General features: G+C 50.2%; 1 protein-coding gene across 1 annotated transcript in view; it reads right to left on the bottom strand.

Annotated features, from left to right (window-relative positions):
* RASSF6 (Ras association domain family member 6) overlaps nucleotides 1–17,592 on the bottom strand; it is a 288,183-nt gene that overhangs the window by 204,310 nt on the left and 66,281 nt on the right. The gene's annotated exons all lie outside the window — the stretch shown is intronic.

Here is a 17,592-nt window from a genome sequence, read left to right as displayed (position 1 = left end):
CATGCTTTTAAAATAAATAGTGTTTAGACATGAACAAATATGTTTGACTATTTTATTGACACATTAAGTGCATCTAAAAGTGAACACATGTATTTTCTATTTCATTTAAGGATTTTGGTGATTGGTTACAAAACACAATCACAGGGAAATAAAGTGGTGTGCAAAGAGTGAAGTGCTACACACATTCATAAGGGATCTAGCATCCTGATGAAGATCCCTCATAATGTTCTATTGCATATGGTAATGCTCATCCTAATTCCCTGAATCACTATAGTCCTTTGATAATGAAGGCTCTGGCCCTGGACCGCCTTTCCCTTAGCTTATCTTTTTTCTATTTCTAATCCCCTGCATATAAACCTGTCCTTCCCTAACCTCAGTCTGCGTCCTATAACAAGTAGGAGAACATCAGTTTGGGGGCGGGAATGGGAGGGACTGTAAGTACTGTGGTAATTTGAGGAATGACAAAGTTACTCACTGTAGTGAAACCTTACTCCTAGTGCACAGTCCACTTTCCTCCATACTTGTGGGACATTCTGTCCTTTAGGACGGAACCGGAGCACTTTTTAATAGTATCAAAAAATTAAATGTTGTGTCCTTCTTTTATTTTTACGCAGGGCCATCACATGTGCCCACGGCCCCACCTTCCTGAGCTCCGCTCCATGCATCGCCCTTCAGTCCTTTTCTATTGCCAGGTCCAGCACCATTTGACAACAATAGAGGATACTTATTAGAGGGGACGGCGGGCGGGCATATGGAGGAAAGGTGCCTATGAACTAGGAGTAAGGTAGTCACTACAGAGAGTAACCTTGTCATACTCCTTCATCCCATCCCCTTTCCTCCATACTTGTGGGAGATTCCCAAGCACTAACCATAGATACTACGGGTTGATGGAAAATCCCTTATTGGAACACATTTTTAAGAACTGCCTGGCTGAATTGGGCATCAGGCCGGGAGATCAGGTCAAGACAGTAATGTCTGCAAAACACTGATGGGGACGCCCACGTAGCAGCCTTGGCTATGGACTCCCAACGGATGTATTTTTGGAAGGCAACTGCAGCCGCTTTGCCATGAACCAGATGTGCATGAATGCCCTTTGGGGGCTGAAGGCCTTGAATTTTGTAGGCCTCGGAAATACATAAAAATATCCAACGAGAGAAGGATGCTTTCGAGGTTGGTTTACCTTTCGGGTCACCAAATGTAACAAATAGTTGTGGATAACTTCTAAGTTCACTAGTCCTGTCGAGGTAGAACTTCAGAGCGTATCAGACGTCTACGTTGTGTAAAACCCTCGGCATCCGAGAACGGGTTCGGTAAGAAGACCGGTAAAGATATTGACTGGTTTAAATGGAATTCAGAAACCACCTTGGAAAGGAAAGAAGGGTGAGTGTGAAGCACAACCTTATGCTTGTGGAATGTTAGGAATGGATGTTTGACAGAGAGAGCTTGAAGCTCACTTATTCGTCTTGCAGATGTAACCGCAATCAAAAAAGCCACCTTCCAATAAAGGTATTTGAGGACGGTAGTGGCCCTGGGTTCAAAAGGCTTATGACATAAAGCAGTGAGGACCACATTCAGATCCATCCCATTTGGGATAAGGGGCCTGAACCAGAGGAAAAAGATGTAAAAGACCTGCAAAATGTCCTTTGATGACTGGGTTCGCCAGTGACAAAGAGCAACTGTCTGTGGACAGATAAGCTGCAATGGCGGATAAATATGTCCTGCATGATAAGACATGGATGCAGAGGCTACAAGGTCTGATACAAAAGACAAAACACAGTCAATAGAAGCCTGTCAGGAATCAAGCTGTTTGGCTAGAAACCAATGACAAAAACGGAGCCACTTGCTCCTGTATTGAGTTCTCGTAGAGGGTTTTCGTGCCACTTGAATTATACGCATGTTGTCCTCAGAGAGGTTGAACTGTGCTAATGATCGGAACTCAGGCACCAGGCCACCAATCTGAACGATTGTGGGGAGGGGTGCCACAACTGGTGATTGCTCTGGTGAAAAAGGTTGGGAATCTGCAGCAACCTGATCAGGGAGGACACCGACAGGTGCTGCAGTTCCGAAAACCAGAACCTGGCTGGCCACCAAGGAGCTGGCAGATGACCACCATTGAAGGTCCGCCGTCATGCAGGAGAGGACTGGAATCATCTTGGAATCCGGATCCGTAGCTCCGAAGAGCAAGCTGAGTGCGCCTCATTTTCAGGCAAGCAATATCTAGAGCTAACACCATGAGACCCAGCAGTCTCTGGAACCACCAGGCCAACATGTGGGAGGACTGTATGAAGAGTTGGCATGTGGTTGAAAGGTTCGTAATCCTGTCCTCCATCAGGAACAGTCTGGTACTGACGGTATCCCAACGGAAACACAGAAAGATCAGGTCTTGAGCAACCGTCATCAACGATTTCTGACAGTTCACTGACAGCCCAAGATGGAACAGGAGCTGAAGGATTGACTGAAGATTGTCTGTAGCGGCCTGTGGGCAAGAACTGCGCAGGAGCCATTCGTCCAAGTATGGATATACATGAACTCCCTGCAGTCTGAGGAATGCTGCGATAACCGCCAACATCTTTGGGTAGACATGTGCTGCCGAGCTGAAACCAAATGGAAGCACACGATACTGCAAAACGTTTGATGCGGACTCCAGATCATAATATGCATGTAGGCATCCTGAAGGTCTACCACCCTGAGCTAATCGCCCTTCCAGAGAGAGGACTTTATCTGGCAGAGCGCAATCATCTTGAATTTCTCTTGGGGAAGAAAGAGATTGGACTTGGAGAGGTCAAGGAAAGCACGCAAACCAGCCTGGTTGGGTTTGGGCACTGTAAACGGACAGGAGTAATAGCTCTGCCCTTGTTCCTACAAGGAACAGGTTCCACCGCTCTGAGGTCTAGAGGTTTCTGTAACTCTGTGAATCGGCTCTGAGGGAGTGCGATTCAGTCTGCTGGAGAGGAGGTTGAGAGGGTGGGGTAGGCGGGAAGGGCAAGCAGAAGCCTGCCCGGGCGACAGACAAAACCCATTGGTCTTCTGTTATGATCTGCCACGCCTCCAGATGAGACGAAATTCGTCCTCCCACTGGAGTCTCGTGCGAGCGAAGGAAAATATCATTTCGATGTTTTATAGGCGGGGAGACAACCTTTTGCTGAAGAGGAGGCTGTTAACCGATAGAAAAACAGGCAAGCTTGCCTTTGCTGTTTATGGCAAGGGACACCAGTGGCAGCCTCTTCGTGGCGCGCACAGCGGTCTTGAAAGCCTCTGAAACCAGAGAAGGACCTTGTTTGAGACCTCGACCTCTGAGTATATGGTGCCTTTGCTGGGGTTTTCGCAAGTACCGACAATGACTTGGCAGTTTGAGTGCTTGCCTTGGTCTTCATGAGTTCCTCATCTGTGGAGGAGTGGAACAGTTCTTTACTCTCTAAGGGGAGATCAAGCACCTTGTACTGAACTTCCTTCCAAAACTTTGTAGCATGCAGCCACGCTTGCCAGTATATTTCTACTTCGACCATAAGGCCTCAAGCAGAAGTGTCTACATGATGGGCCGCAGCCTCAAGAAGATCCTGTGCCAGAACTCTGGCATCCGATAAGCTGCCCTTAAAGTCTCTGGACCTATCAAGAGGAATACATTCCTGAAACTCGGTGAGCTCCTTCCACAGTTTGACATTAGCGGCCGCCAGGATAAGCTTGGTATTAACCTGACGCAGCTGAAGAGCCAAATTGGAAAAAACCTTTTTCCCAATGGCGTCAAGAAGCTTGTCCTCTTTGTAAAGGATCTGAGATGCTGCAGTGGAGGATGTAGAGGCTGGCTTCAACTGGAGCATAGCTGCTGCCATCATCGTCGATGAGGGGAGTGGATATGCTGACAAGGAAATGTCCTAAGACGCATGTAGCTTGTAGCGAGTGTCAATTTCCTTGTTTAGGTGTTGCCCTGAATGAGGTTTTTCCCAGACCTTGCGGGCTTCGGCCAAGGCATCCTTTTGAAGGAACAGGGCAGTGCGCTCCTGTGTTGACAGCGAAAAGGCTCCAGAAAGTACCTCTTCTTGTGGAGCCGGAGGCTTGGGTAGTGGAATGTCTAGCAACGCCATCATATATACAACCTGGTCATGAAAGGCTCTAATAGAGTGGGTCGGGTCATCCCTGTCCTGGTCCGCTTGATCCTCATCCAGTGAGGCGGGAGCAGAAACCTGAGCCATGGCACGCGGCGCCTCAGGCCCTGAGGGCAGGGTTGACTGCACAACAGGAGTCTTATCCACAGGAGAAAGTGGAGGTAGAGGAGGCAGTGGAGAAGGAGGCCCCACAAGAAGTGGTGGAGGAGATGTCACTACCAGAACCTGTAGAGGGATAGTTGGTGCAGGGGCTGGTTCAGACGGCTTAGAATAGATTTCCTTAAATAAATCCTTAAAGTTTGCTGTCATGGGATCAGAATGCATCAAGGTCTCAGAAGAAGGTCTAGGCACTGGAGTGGGTAGAGGCTGCTCGAAAGGGGCATACCCCCAGGATTGCAAAGAGGATGGTTGCCAAGATGGTCCTCCACCAAATGGATCTACGTAAACCAAAGGAGCAGATTTATGATGGAGCCAGAATGTGTGCGGGAGCAGAGTCCAATCATGCCAATCCATTGGAGGGTGGAACGGGTTCATGTTATCCACAAATCGTGGAAAAGGCTGCACAACCCCAAAATCTGGCCCCTCAGTACCAGCCATTGTGAACGTTGGTGTGAGAGAGGTAGACAAAATGACTGCCGTGGACCGTGGGGGTTGAATCGCTATTTTGTTAATGCCTTAGGTGAACTGCATCACAGGTACCAGTGAGGCTGTGGTCATCACAGGGGAATCAGGGGACTTATGTTTCATTTTAGCCTTGTGACAAGGAACCTCGGCAGAGCCGGTGCTAGAAGACCTAAAGTGCTTCTGCGACCCCTTAGAGACTGCAGATAAATTAGCCCCCAATGGGAAAACCTCGGCAGAGCCAGCACTCGAACACTTAAGGTGTTTAACCGGCTTCTTTGCCCCCTCAGCAGGATCGGTTAGACTGAAGGCCTGAGTGGGGGATCCAGCAACTGATGTTGTTAGTTGATGGCTTTTTTCCTTTTGCGGATCCTCCGAAAGCCAACAAGAGGCTGAAAGATTCATGAAATTCCAAAAGCCACTGAATGTAAATGGAAAGAGCACATCTAACATATTAAGTATGTAACAATTCCTCTTCTGGATCGCAACAAAACCCAGGTAAAATGATTTCTTGATTCATGTGGAATGATGAAGGTATCTTTGTAACGAAATGGGGCTCGAGGTGCAACACCACTCTATCCAGAAAGAACTGAAAATAAGGATCTGTAACCAACAGTGCACCATGCTCGCGCTCCCTTCTTGCTGATGTAATGGCCAATAGGAACACCATTTTCCTTGTAAACATTTTTTGGGGTACATATTTTAAGGATTCAAATGGAGCCCCCTGCAACTGAAGTACCAGTGGTAAATCCCTCTGAGGCACCATTAGGCATTTATTTTTCAAGCAGAAACTGTTGAGCATCCTGATTACATATGGTTGTAATGACCCCAGGTCTGGGGCAGGAAAGGCCAGAATTGCGACCTATTGTGAATGTAATGTTGCCAGTGCCAATCACAGGTAGAAACCCTCTTTTAGGAAATCCAGTATATTCCACTGATCTGCCAAGATCAGATCCAAATCTTTAGCCAAGCACCCCGCCGTAAAGGAAGCCCAATGAGGGGACTCTTGCACTGTTGTTTCAGCCGCCTGCAACATCCCTATGCACTGGAACCCCTGCTGCTCAATCTCCATGCCACTAGATGCAGCTGTTTCAGCGTGTCATCCGAGAGAGACATGGGTTGAGAATCTGGGATGGATCCAACATAAATATCAGTGGGGCCTACACTGCTAGACGATGAATCTAGAAGAGGAAACAGGGGACCATGGTATTTGTGTCCAAAACGGCACCAGCAGCAGTACTTTCACCTTGTCCCTGTGAATTGGCCTGAAGACTCTCACCAGTGAGGGCAATGGGGGTAATACAGATAGAAGAACCACCAGCCATTGCCCTGAAAATGTGTTCTAGATACAAATATCTGAGCCCTTTCGAGAATGCTCCGAACCAATTTGCCTGTTGTCAATTTGTTACAAACAAGTCAGAAATGGTGGGTCTCGGTGATTTTCCACCAAGGATGGGAACTTGTGGGTCAAGCTCTATGATATTATCCTTGCCATGCAGATACACAACACTCAGAGAACAAAGATTATACGCAGCCCAGATGCCGACTTCTGTTGCAAACTAGTCCAAAGTTCAAGAATGCATACCCTCTTGCTTGTTCAGGTATGGTCTTGTCAGATGATTGTCTACTGACCCCTGGTCAATAATCTGAATGACTGCAGTGCCAGTCAAAGTGCTTTTAACTCTCCCCAGTTCGGAGATTGGCATTCTTGACTGGTGAACCACCTCCCCTGTGACCATCTGTGTATGAGAGTTGCACCCCAACCCTTTTGACTGGCATCTGTTGTAATCACCATTGGTGTTGGATACTTCAAATTCATCCCTTTCATGAGAGTTCAATCCTCCAGCCACCACTGCAACTGGCGAGTAACCTGAAGGGTCACGGGTATCAGTTGGTAGTAGTTCCTGCTGACCGAAGACTAGGAAGTAGCCAGATGAGTCATCAGTGGACAGATATGCAATCTGGCCCAAGGAACTACACAGGTTGTACCTGCCATGCCTCCTTGAAATCAAAGCCAGAGACGGGCTGACGCTTCGTTGCGGCTGGGAAGATCCCGCAGGTGAGGCTGGAGGGAGTGCATTCTCGGTACTGGAGGACAGGCTTTGTTTACGGCCGTCCAGAAGTGAACACCAATAAAGTTCAGCTCCTGTGAGGGTACCAGGTGGGATTTATTGGTGTTTATCAGGAATCCATGCTGGGTCTAGGTGTCACACATGATCTTCATATTGGCTACAGCTTCTGCTTTGGATCTGGCTTGGACCAAAAGATCATCCAAGTATGGGTTATCTCATCATTTTCTCATGAAGAATCTCAATGACCAATGCCAAGGATTTGGTGAATATCCATGGGACAGTGGAAAGCCTGAAGGGAAGTACCCAGAATTGGTAAGTGGCTCCCCCCACACTGAAGCGAAGGAATCATTGATGAGCTTGGCAAATCAGGATGTAGAGATATGCATCCTAAAAATCTATCAGTGTGAGCCAATTGTGAGGCAGTATAAGGGTGATAATATGATGGGGTGTTTCCATCTTGAACTGTTGCGCCCGAATAAACCTGTTGAGGGCTTAAAGGTCCACTATTGGTTGGAATTCTACTCTGGCTTCTTCACCAGGAATAATATAGAAGAAAGACTTTGCTCCCAGCCTAGCCCCCTTCCTTACAGCCTTTATCAACTCATCCTTCCAATCAGGTCATGTCCCATCAGGACTAAAGGAAGCCTGGGTACGCCCACTCCTCAAGAAACCCTCTCTCGACCCTACTCTCCCTGGGAATTACAGGCCCATCACGACTGTACATTTCCTACTCAAAATCTTGGACAAAGCAGCTTACCTGCAAGTCCAGAAGTTCCTAGAGGACAACCGTCTCCTAGGCCTACGGCAATCTGGGTTCCGCCCCCGACATGGCACTGAAACGGCCCTCCTAGACCTTAAAAACCAAATGGATGATATCAGAGATGCAGGCAAACCTGCCCTCCTATTGCTCCTTGACCTTTCCGCAGCGTTCGACTTGGTTGACTTTAATACCCTGTGTCACCACCTAGCCACCCAAGCCAACTTCTCCCCTAAAGCCTGCCAGTGGATCACTTCCTTTCTTCAAGAAAGGGCCATGAAAATCTTTTCTGAAGTTGCCGCCGCCACCCCCAGCCTCCTCACCTGCGGTGTCCCCCAGGGATTCTGTATCGCACCTACACTCTACAACCGCTTTACTACGCCCCTGTTTAGCATCCTGGACTCCCTTGGTATATCATATACCAACTATGCGGACGATACGCAGGTACTCATCCCACTCACAGGCGACTACCTAGCTGACTCCAACACCCTCTCCTCGATCTACTCCACCATCCAATCCTGGATGGCGGAGAACTGGCTTTGCCTCAATAGCGAAAAAACCGAACTCCTCCTTATTGGCTCACCGGCCACCCTCGGTAACCTTGGAGTACAGTACGCCTCTTTCACTATTAATAACATTCCAATTACTGTCTCAAACCATGTTTTTTTTTTTTTTTTAAACGTATTTTTATTGAACATTTTCTTAATATTACACAACCAACAAGCCACCACCCAACTCAGCCCCCTAACAGCAGTCTATCTTTTCGACCATGTTGATTTAGCGTTTCCGTCTCCGGACCATGCTATCATATCAAGTCCAAAATACGGATTCTTTGCGGACACCAGTTAATTCGGAAGTCCTTTTTCAAGGAGACCAGTACCACGTCCCAATCATCTTTGAAATTCCCCTGGTCACCTTGGATCGTATAAGTAACCCATTCTATTTTTTTTTTTTTTTTTTTTTTTAATTTCTTTATTATTTTTATAACAATAAGAACATAAAGAACATACAAACATAGTGTCCTCCGAGCCATTGAAGGATTAGTGTCAACTTCTTTTCCCCTCCCTCCTCCCCCCAAGACCGAGTACACAACCACGCGCTGCAGTCTTGCGCCTCTAGGTTAGTTTGTGCTATCTATGTCTCCATCGGTGGAGCTACTTTCCGTAGGGTGGAACAAGGATACCGTAAGTGCTACCCACTGTAGTAGGTCGTCTGAGGTGTCAATTTTCTGGTGTCTTTGTGCCAGTTCCCATGCTCCCGTCTCGGCTGTGGTCCATCTGCGTAAATCCTCCCACCACGTTGTCGCGTCGGGTGCTTTGGGGCTTTTCCAGGCCATGGCAATTCTTCTTTTTGCTAAGATGTACATGAGGTCTTTGAGTTTGTTCAGTGACCTGTTCTTTTTGTTCCTGGGGTATCGACCCAAGATGCAGGCTTTGGGGGATTGTACGTCTAGCGTAATGTCCGCATTGGCTGCTTTGGTTTGGATCTGTGACCAGAAGGTTTGGACTGCCGGGCATCCCCAGAACATGTGGGTCATTCCCGCAGAGGTATCCAGGCATTTGGGACATGACGCAGCGCTCGTGTTGCTGAATCTGGAGATGACGCGCGGGGTGAGGTAAGCCCTATGTATAATGTAAAATTGTATGAGCTGGAACCGTGAGTTCCGGGATACTTTTTTGTGGTAGCGCATCACTGCATCCCACTCTTTGTCTTCGAGCCTCTCGCCAAGTTCAAGTTCCCACTTATCCCTACTCTTGAGGCTTTGTTGCGTGGCACAGTTTAGTAGGGTTTCGTAGAGCCTCGAGGTTTCGTGGCCTCCCTCCGCCGTGCATAGTAGGTTCTCGATGGCTTCGTGGCCGGTGTTAAAGGTCTCTATCTCTGGCCATCGTTTTGTGAGTTTATTCGCTACTGCCCCGTGTAGGAGGAATTGACCGGGCGGTATTCCCGTAGTTTCTTGCAGTTCGGTGAAACTGAGGATGCCTTGGTCGTCCACCAGGTCTCCCAGGGTGGCTATGCCCAGGGGTTCCCATACATTTCTAATCACTTTCAGGTCTTCTGGTCTGTGTGACATCATTGCAGCTATTGGTATTTGTGGGGAGTAGGGGTCCACCAGGTTGGCGATTCTGCAGGCCCTCTTCCAGGTACGGATGCCCAGGTGAATTAGGTATGAGTCTCGGTGATTCCTCTCCGACTCAGTCCAGAGTAAGTCTCTAAGCAGCCATGGGCAGTTCCTGGGCTGTAGTAGGTGAGTATCTGTGGTGGCGTCGTCCGCCATCCACTGTATCACATGTTTCAGTTGGCCCGCCAGATAATAGAGTTCGAAGTTGGGGATTTTGAGGCCCCCTTTGTCGTATGGTCTTTGTGTGGTTTCTAGGGCTACTCTGCATCGTCCCCCGCGCCATAGGAATTTTCGGCAGAGTTTGTTAAGTTCTTTGAAGAATTGTGGCGGGATGTAGAACGGGACATTGGTGAAGTAGTACAGCAGTCGCGGTAGTGCTACCATTTTGAGCAGCCCCGCTCTGCCGGCCACCGAAAGGGGTAGTTTGCTCCAGAAGTCGATTGATTTGGCTAGGCCCTCCTTAGCTCGTACTGTGTTTATTATATGCTCTGTTTTGGGGTCGCGGTGGATATTGATGCCCAGGTATTTGAATGTGGTGGGTTCCCACCGGAGTGCTAATGGGGGGAGATTTTCTTTCCTGGTGTTGCTTAGGGCTGCTAAGGGGTATAGGCAGGATTTATCGTGGTTAATTAGGATCCCCGTGCATCTGGAAAATCCTTCTAGGGTTTCAAGTATGTATGGTAGTATGTGCTCAGGGTCTTTCAGGTAGAGGAGCATATCGTCCGCGTACATGGATACCAAGTGGGACACTCCATTTATTGTTATGCCCCCATCGCCATATTCGAGCCTAAGGTATGCTGCCACTGGTTCGATGGCCAGGATGTAGAGTAAGGGGGATAGGGGGCACCCCTGCCGGGTTCCTCTGGAGAGGCACCATTTATCTGAGTAGGTGTTGTTGGTTCGGACTCTGGCAGTGGGATGTGCGTAGGTGAGCTTGACCCAGTTTAGGAAGGTGGGCCCGATTCCCATCTTGGTCATGGTGGCATAGAGCCATTCCCACCTGACCGAGTCGAACGCTTTAGAGGCATCGAGGGACACCACCGCACTTCTATCGGGTTTGCTGTCTGTGCTGTGTATGACGTGGTGTAGTTTCCGCAGGTTTTCAGTGATGGAACGTCCATGCACATACCCGGTTTGGTCTTTGTGTATCAGATGTGGGATGGCCGCCTGTAGTCTCCTAGCTAGCAATGCTGTTAGTATCTTATAGTCCACATTGAGCATGGACAAGGGCCTGTATGCACCGCAGTCCCGGCTATCTTTGTTGGGCTTCAGCAGGGGGATGATGACCGCTTCGTTCATGGTGTCGGGGAGGTGGCCCACTTCATATGCCTCGTTGTATACCTGGGATAGCAAGGGGGCCAGTATATCTTCGTAGTTCTTATAAAACTCCCCCGGGAGCCCGTCGGGTCCTGGTGTTTTCCCCGAGGGTATTGATCTAATGGTGGCCGTGACCTCTTCAGGCGTGATGGGGTTATCTAGGGCCTCGGTTACGTGTTTGTCCAGGTGTGGTAGCCTGATACTGTCGAGGGCATCTTCTTTGTCCGTATTCCTAGGGGGGGTGGGGTCGGAATATAGGGCCTGATAGTACTTTTTGAACGCTAGGTTAATCTCGGCTTGCGTGTGAATATTCTGGCCTTCCTCGCCCCGGAGTATGCAGATGGGCGTTTTAGGGATCTCACGTTTGTATAGCCACGCTAGTAGTTTGCCGGGCTTGTCACCTAGAGCGTGGTTTCTTTCGGTGTATTTTGCGTGGCTTAGCTTTCCTAGTGTCTCCCAGTGTCTTAGACACGCCTGTTTGAGTTCGATCATATTCTGTAAGTGGGAGGGGTCAGGGGATGGTGCAGATTCCAGGTCCCTCAACTCTGTTTCAGTGCGCTCGAGTAGGGCTGTAATGTGCTTTTGGGCCCCTCCTGTGGCGGCTATCATTTCACCCCTTATTACCACTTTGTATGCCTCCCATGCTGTGCTTATATGTTGGACACTGTCAATGTTTGTTTGCCAGTAGTCTGTTGTGCCTTGTCGTATTTGTTCGTTAAAGGATTTGTCGAGGAGCGCCTCGCTTCTGAGCCTCCATGTCGGGACGGGGGGTCTGGGGGTTGTCAGGGACCATGTGGTGATCAGCGGTGAGTGATCTGAAAGCACCCTAGCCAAATATTGTGTGTGTTCAAAGTGGGGCAGGTGTTCCTCGCTGACAAAGAGGGTGTCGATTCTAGTGTGCACGTTGTGCGGTGGGGAGTAAAAGGAGTAGGCTCTGGCGTCAGGGTGTTGTGTTCTCCACAGGTCTTTCAGGGCGAGTTGCTGTGTTAGAGTATTGAGTACTTTGGCTGGGGGGGAGGGGTGGGAGTGTTTGCTATCTGCTCTATCTATGCGCGGGTCTAGGGTGCAATTGTGGTCACCTCCCCATAGTGTTAGGCCTTCCTTATGAGGGCTCAGGCGAGCGTATAGAGAGTGAAAGAAGACGGTGGCGTTGTGGTTGGGGGCGTAAGTGCAGATTAGGCACAGGTCTTTTCCTTCTATGGTGCCTTGTATCAGGGCCATTCTGCCTTCGTTGTCTGTTTTGGTGTGTGATAGGGTGATGGGGACAGATGGTGCAATCCAAATCAAAACTCCTCTTGCATATGTGGAGAACGTGGTGCCAACACAGGTTCCTCTCCAGGCTTTGGCCAGTGCGGCGAGTTTGGGTGCGTTAAGGTGTGTCTCTTGTAGGAGGGCGATACCAATTTTGTGGCGCTTCATGAAGGAAAGGATGCGGTGCTGCTTGACATAACTATTTAGACCCCTGACATTCCAGGACATTATTCTAATTTTGTCAGCCATGGTCTATGCATTGTTGTGGGCTTGTGGGTGGTTTTTGGGTGGGATTGTGAGTGGCTTCGGCTAACCTCGAGGTGTTCCTGCAGTGGATGGGCTCGGTCTGTAACCCATGTAACCTTAACTGGGTACCTCTTCTGGGATACCCTTCCCAGTAAACAATAACTACCAACTTCCTTCTAGACCGGACTCCGGTTTGGTTGTTCGTTAAATTCCAACTGGGTCCCCTAACCTGGGTTTCCCTTCCCAACAAACTTGAACTTCCCTTTAACTTAACACGTCTAGCGAGGTTTCCCTCGTTCTGACTTTCCCGTTTCCGCGCCATTGACCAAGGTCTTCAGGCGCCCTACGGGTGGGTTTAATGCACCCAAAATACTAGGGGTCTTTCAGCAGGAACTCTCCGGTTGTTTCCTTGTGGGGAGTTAGGAATCTCATGCCGCTCCTATGGGTATCGATGTTGCTGCGGTGCGGTGTGTCTTGATTCTCATGTCAGTCTAGCCTCAGGGTTGGGCGGCCTGTGTCACCTGGGGCGTTGCTTCCGCGGCTTGTGCTCTTTAGGTTCGATGTCTGGGATCTGCTCCCTATCCATCCATTCGCTGGCTTCCATTGTTGTATCGAACAGTAGCGCTTTGCCGTTGTGTAGTACCTTCAACCTGGCCGGGTAGAGTAGCATATAGCGTAGGCCTGCGTTTTTCAGTCGTGCCTTGGTAGTAATGAATTGGGCTCTCGCCATCTGGACTTGGAATGTATAGTCCGGGTATATGGCCACTTTGGCTGAGTCTCGTTGTATGCGGCCCCCCGCTCTTGAGAATGCAAGGATCGCCTCCCTATCTCTGTAATTGAGTACCTTGGCTATTACAGGCCTGGGTGGGGCCCCGGGGGGTGGTCGTTTGGTGAGGGAGCGGTGCGCCCGTTCGATGGTGAAGCCCTGTGACAGCCCGCCGGCTCCAATTTCCTGTAGCAAGAGGTTCTCAATATAGTTCGTGGGGTCGTTCCCCTCAATACCCTCAGGAAGTCCAAGGAGTCTAACGTTGTTGCGGCGCGCCCGCCCTTCGGCTTCCTCTGCCCTGTTTTCTAGATTTTTTACCTTTTGCTTCAGGGCGTCCATGTCATTAAGCATCAGGGTTTTCGCCTCCGTGTTTTCGCGGACCTGGGTCTCCAGTGCTTCGGTGCGATTAGCTATGGCACGGACATCCTGTCGTAGCAGGTTCAGGTCAATTGCTACGGCGTCGATTTTGGTCTCCATGGTCTTCTGTAGAGCTTTAATGGCTTCCAGTAGCTGCGAGTTTGCTGGTTCCTGGGTCTTTTCCTGTGATGTTGCTGTGTTGGTAGTGTCGGTGTCCTGGTTGGCTGGGCCACAGGCCGCATAAGATTCCATAGTAGTCTGTCGTTGTTTACTTTTGTTGCCTCTTGCTGACATATCGACCGGCCAGGCCGGCAGGCCGCTGCATGTTGTGGGGCCGGTGGAGCGTTTGGCTGTGACGCTCTTGGTCTATGGGTGCTGTGCCTTTGGCTCAGTGGAGGAGGGGCGCGCCTGGTCTATCTCAGCGCCTCTGGGCTTGGCGTACGTGCCTTAGGTAGTGGTTGCGGTCGTAGGTCAGCGGCAAGGTGGGCCGAGGGCTGGCCACCACCCGCAGGGGGCACCCCCTTCTGTGCGTTAATCCGGGGGCAGGTTCTTTGATGGTACTGTGCGGGTCTCAGTAGTCTCTGTGATTGTTGTGGTGCAGCAAGCTGGGGCACTTATGCGGGGGGGGGGCGCTTATTCCTTTTGGGGTGCTGGTGATGGTGGCTGGGGTCCCCTTTTCGCCCTCTCCTTACCCGTTTGTTGGGCGGACCTCTCCGCGCTCGCTTCCGCTCCGGGTGAGGTGCTGGTCCGGTCCTGGAGGCTCTGGTGGCTCGTCTCGGGCCTCTCGGGGCTGGATTGCTGTCTGGTCCCCCTCTCCCTCGCCAGCTGCTCCGGATTCCGGGTCCTCCCTTTGTGGGCAGGCTCGATGGGGCCGTTCGCGCTTCTTTGTTCTCCCGGGGGTCTTGCGACGCGTCACTGGCCTCACCACGTCGGGGTCCCCTAGAGCCCCCCGGGGGTTCGGGGGGGGCACCGGAGCACAGGACGTCGCCGCGGAGGGTGCGCAGCTTCCTCTCGGGTGCTGGTTCGGTGCACAGCTTTCCTCTTTGGTGCTGGTCTGGTCCTTGGGGGCTCCGGTGATTCGTCCTGGGCCGCTTGGGCCGGATTGCAGTCTGGTCTCCCTTGCCCTCGCCAGCAGCTCCGGTTGTTGGTCCTTTCTTCGTGGGCGGGCTCGTTGGGGCCGCCCGCGCTTCTTTGTCCCCCCGGGTGCGTCGCTGGCCACCTTGCACCGGGGCCCCTCAAAGCCTCCTCGGGGCTCGGGGGGGGCGCCGAAGCACAGGGCGACGCCGCGGGGGGTGTACAGCTTTCTTTTCGGGTGCCGCAGGCAACGCCAGTCCTCGGCGCTTTCAGTTCGTGTGTGCCGTGTCTCCCGTACGGCGTCCTCAGCTAGGTGGGCGCCATTTTCCTGGTAACGACGCGCTCCGGCGCTGATCGGATATCTTTATTCCTGAAGGTCGTGGCGACTCCAGACTTGGTGTGCAGGTGTTCTGGGTGCTCAGCTTCGGGCGTAGCGAATTGCAGCAGCAGTGGTGGGGTAGAGCCGCAGTTTAGCAGCAGAATCAAGGGCATATCATGCGGAGCCACAAGGAGAGAGTCCTGCTTACATGGCGGTTAGCCACGCCCCTCTCTCAAACCATGTTAAGACACTCGGAGTCTACCTCGACTCCGACCTGTCCATGGACAGACAGGTCAATGCCATTGCCACCTCCTCAGCCTACTACTCCAAAGTACTTAATGCAGCCAGACCTTTCTTGGCCCGTCAAAGCTGCCTCACGATTGCCAGGGCAATCATCGGGTCTAGACTTGACTATTGTAATGCCCTTCTCGTGGGGACATCCAACAAAAACTTGGCCAAACTTCAGCTAGCCCAAAACAATGCACTAAGGGCAGCCACTGGTACTGCAAGAAGAAACCATATCTCTGAAATCAGAAGGCAAGTACACTGGCTCCCTGTCAAACAGAGAATTGTCTTTAAAACTCTTGCCCTCACCCACAAATGCCTTCACGAACTTGCCCCCCCTACCTGACTAACAGAATCAAAAGGCATTCCGCCATAAGACCGCTCAGATCCATCTATGCCAACACCATTGTTACTCCTACCTCACGGAAAGTGCGGGCCGGTGGCTCCAGCTTCCCCACCTTAGCAGACACGCACTGGAACGCCCTGCCTCCTCACCTAGGGCTCATTGAGTCCCACCTAGCCTTTCGTAAGGCTATCAAAACCAGACATTTTGTGTAAATCTAAATCTGTATCCTCCATTGCCTATATGCCTGCCAATACTGTAACTAAGAGCCTTCTGGCACCTGTATGTTATCTCAAATCTGTGTTTCCTCTGTAACAGCGCCTCAATGCCTTATGGGCTGCAAGTGCACTTAACAAATGCAAATAAATAACATAAATAAATAAAAGACCGGAAGTTCTTCTGCCTTGGGGACCACACAGATAACCTACCTTTGCAACAATAGCTGAATCCCATCTAGGATGGCCACTCTCCTCAATGCCTCTCAGGGCACAAGGGTAACTTTGACCCCTCTCTCTGGAGGTAGGGCTGTAAATTCTACACTGTAACCTGCATGTACAATGTCCCATGCCTGGTTGTTAGTTATATCCTGCCAGGCTGACTGGAATATGCCAATCCTACCTCCCACTGGTGCATGCTGACCATGCTAATCACATTTTCATTGAGTCGGGATGCATGCAGTCGGGTGAGGGGTTGTGCCAGGATGGAAGTGTCCTTTCCCTGAAAGACCCAGTCTTCTTACACACAAGAAGGGGCTCTTCTGTGGGGCCTGCACTGACATACTGTGACTCACTGCTCCTTGGCCTGTTGTCCAAGGGCGCCCTTGATATGAGATTGCATGCTTACGATCATTGAATGATTTTTCAAGAAATTAATCCAACTGGGGTCTGAAGAGACATGGACCCAAATAGGGTAATTTGGTCATGGTCCCTAACCAGGTTTGTTCTGTCTTCCATGACCTTAGCCACAAGTGTCATCTGGCAGCAATTGCGGAACTACCAGCGGATGCTGTAACCCTCAAAATGTCATCATTGATATCTAACAAATACTGGGCCTGATTACACATTATCATCATGGAGTCTGAGACGTTCTTCTCTTTCTCGATAGGCCACCTGGAGGTTCTGAAAATCCAGCATCAGAGACTGGGCTGAATATAACGAATATGCCCCTATGCTACCAATCAGATTTACTGCCAAATATGTGCGCTTCAGGGCATTCTCCATTTTCCTGTCCAGTGGATCTACTGGCAGTGGTTTATCTGGACAAAAATTCGGTTGACCAATGAAGTCCCCCAATTGAGGGCCTGCCTTCACGTTCCCAGGGTAATTGTTGTCAAACCCTACCAGAGGGTATAGCTTATATAGATAAAGGGCAAAGAATGTTTTTCTGTTTTCTTCCATTTGTGTAATAATAATTGTTCAATATCCTCATACACTGGAAAAGCAGTAGTGGGAGTCCCTTTAAATTGTTTGAATCACTTCCTCTCTATGGCCACTGTCAGGACTGGAAATTACTGGTTTGTTCTGAGTTGGTGAAAATATGGCCATAGCCACTTCCGCTTCATAGAGTGGTATTTGGCCATCTTTCTGGATATCTGTGGCAAGGTTCCCTTGCTGTACCTCTACGACTTGATTGTCTGAAGATGTGCCACAGGTAGCTTCTGTCACATTCGTAGCAGGGAGGGCTGGGTGAATGACTTCTGCCACAGGCTACTGCAAAAGGGGCACCACTCCCTCCTCATCTGACATGTGTCTTCTGGAATGTCTGTGCTTACAGTGGTTTCTTCCCTCAGTGGGTCGAGATAAGGAGGAAGGCTCAATGTGCTTCCGTTTCTCCAAGCACTTTCTGCCCTCCATTGTTCAAAAAGACACCCTTATCTCGGGCGTTTATATTCCTGAACACAGACGGGCCTGCTAGCTCTAGTCTGCGTCAAGAAACCATGGCAACACTTAATTGCGTCCCGAG

Source organism: Ambystoma mexicanum, chromosome 6q (genome assembly GCF_040938575.1).
Source record: "Ambystoma mexicanum isolate Mex_15411 chromosome 6q, UKY_AmexF1_1, whole genome shotgun sequence".
NCBI lineage: Eukaryota > Metazoa > Chordata > Amphibia > Caudata > Ambystomatidae > Ambystoma > Ambystoma mexicanum.
Note: the sequence above shows the minus strand (reverse complement) of the source record. Positions and strands in the feature narration are given on the sequence as shown.